The 2,373-nt window shown below is 45.2% G+C and overlaps 1 protein-coding gene across 1 annotated transcript in view; it reads right to left on the bottom strand.

The window, feature by feature from the left end:
- The window catches only part of LOC106012568, a 17,149-nt gene that overhangs the window by 10,485 nt on the left and 4,291 nt on the right, over nucleotides 1-2,373 (bottom strand). The gene's annotated exons all lie outside the window — the stretch shown is intronic.

The following is a 2,373-nucleotide window of genomic DNA, read 5'->3' as shown; positions in this document are numbered from 1 at the left end:
TGTGTGTGTGTGTGTGTGTGTGTGTGTGTGTGTGTGTGTGTGTGTGTGTGTACTCGTGGTGGAACACCAAACCAATGTACCAGGATCTGGACAATAAAGATGTATCTTATCTTATCTTATCTTACAGTTTCACTTTGATTTTTGTAACACAAGAAGGGTAGCTGATCAAGCTATTGATTTAACAAATAAAAAAGAAATTAGCGTCAAAATGAAGAAAATGCGTTTTGTTAGCTTAGGGCAGAAAAGTGAATAAATGAAATGAGTAAAATCAAAGTACAAGTATACATCTACCGCAAGCAGTGGCGGTGGGTAGTGAAGGGCTCACGGGCTTGAGCCCCTACCCCCTCCCCAACCACCACCCCCAACTCTATCCCAAAGTAAATGAAAGTTTCTCTATGAAATAATGAAATAAGCAGTTGAAACCGTTATGACCGCACGCAATGAACACAGAGTGATCAACCTGGCGGCTTGCTCGCTTATCCAATCACTGTTGTCCCCGCTTACAACTATAGTAACCCAGCAGCCAATCAAATGTCTTTAGGGCTCAGCAAAGATGAGCCCTTTTCCCACAGTCCGTCCTTAATGAAACTCTTCTTGTAAAAAGGTAGAAAACTTGGAAAAAATAACACTGCACCGAGGGCTACGCTCTCCTAGCCCTGACAATGGGGTGAAAGTTTACGACACACTTTCCCCTACTGACACAGATACCTATGCGCTCATTGGTTCTTTGTTGGGTGCGTTCAACTTTCTCGACTACACGGCCTAATCCAGCTCATAGAAGTATTATGTTTGAAGTGCTGTGTGTGCATGTTTGTGTTTGTGCTGCTGAGATTTAACAGTTATAACTTTTTCATCACACGAAAACTAATTAGAGGAAATTTGGAGGTGAATCGGTTTCGTCCCCACCATCAACAAGAATTTAACTAAGAACAAAGAGATTTAAAACAAAGGCAACTCTTCTTGTTTGAATGGTTCTCAAACTGCCGTGGCTCAACGTGAGTATAGAAAAATCATCACTGTTTAATTCTTATTGCTTGCTATTTGGTGGTAAAAAACTGGAAGAAACCTAAGCCCCACTCAAATTTTGGTCCACCCACCGCCACTGACCGCAAGAGCGCCGTAAAACCCCATACTAAAACTAAACTAAAATGCTCCCTCCACTTTCTCCCCCTTTAAAAAATCCAGAGCACCACACCCGGGTTCCCAGTGGGGTCACAGCTATCTCACAGAGACTGGAAACATCGTGTTCTGATCGTTGTGATGCGAGAAGACGGGAAATTTATCATTACCTTCACCATTACTCAGTGGTACAAAGACGGCAGAGCTAAACTGAATGCCTCTAACAAAACTTAGCACTTAGTAGCGTTGGTGTGCGTTTTGGGATGGAACACACACACACACACGCACACACACACACACACACACACACACACACACACACACACACACACATTTTCACATATATATATGTTTAATATCCTTGGTGGTTACTGGAGTCAGGGGGCTCTCGTGGCCTAGAGGTTAAGGTGTTGGCCCCTCATTCAAAGGTCCCGGGTTCGAATCCGGGTAGCGACCAAAAATGTTCTTCTCTAAAATTGTCTCCTTTCACCTCCTTTCCTGCTCTCTAGCATTGTTCTGTTGTCTGCTTTCACTTCCACTTTCTGCCCCCACCCCCTCACCTCCCATGCCCCCTCCTCTGGGCTCCTGACTCTTTCTGCAGCCTTTCTACTGTTACTCCTTGGCTCCTCCTAACTGCTGTCTTTCTGCCACACCCCTGATCTTCTGGTAGGAAAGATCTACACCTAGCCTTCTCGGACAAGGGCGAAAAATCTCGGAGGGCCCGTGTGGAAGTTGCGCACGTTAAAGATCCCTTGGTGGTCTAAAATCGATAAGAGTAGGCTTCGGCCGCCACCCGGGCAAAATTCAAAATTTCCTACCAACGAAAAAGTATTAGGTGTGTCCCGCGCGCTCATATGACCTTATGCAGTTGCGAGCGCCGTAAAACCCTATACTAAACAAACAAACCATACTGGAGTCAATAGTATTGCCGCTGGGATTCTAGTGGCTTTCGTGGTATTAATGACAATAGCATTTTCTATTTAACTGCTTAAAGAATGAAAAGGTTCAAACGTCACGAAAAACCATTTACTAGTCACTAGACAGGCCATCGCCTCCCTTCGAGTCAGGCACACACTGGACAGTATATGTGTGTGTGAGTGAGAGAGTGTGTGTGTGTGTGTGTGTGTGAGTGTGTGAGTGTGTGAGTGTGTGTGTGTGTGTGTGTGTGTGTGTGCGTGTGTGTGTATGTATGTGTGTGTGTGTGTGTGTGTGTGTGTGTGTGTGTGTGTGGTTGGGGGGGGGGGCGTCATAGTC

The sequence above is a fragment of the Aplysia californica genome, unplaced genomic scaffold (assembly GCF_000002075.1).
Source record: "Aplysia californica isolate F4 #8 unplaced genomic scaffold, AplCal3.0 scaffold00416, whole genome shotgun sequence".
NCBI classification, from domain to species: domain Eukaryota; kingdom Metazoa; phylum Mollusca; class Gastropoda; order Aplysiida; family Aplysiidae; genus Aplysia; species Aplysia californica.
This window is presented reverse-complemented; position numbering and strand designations above follow the sequence as displayed.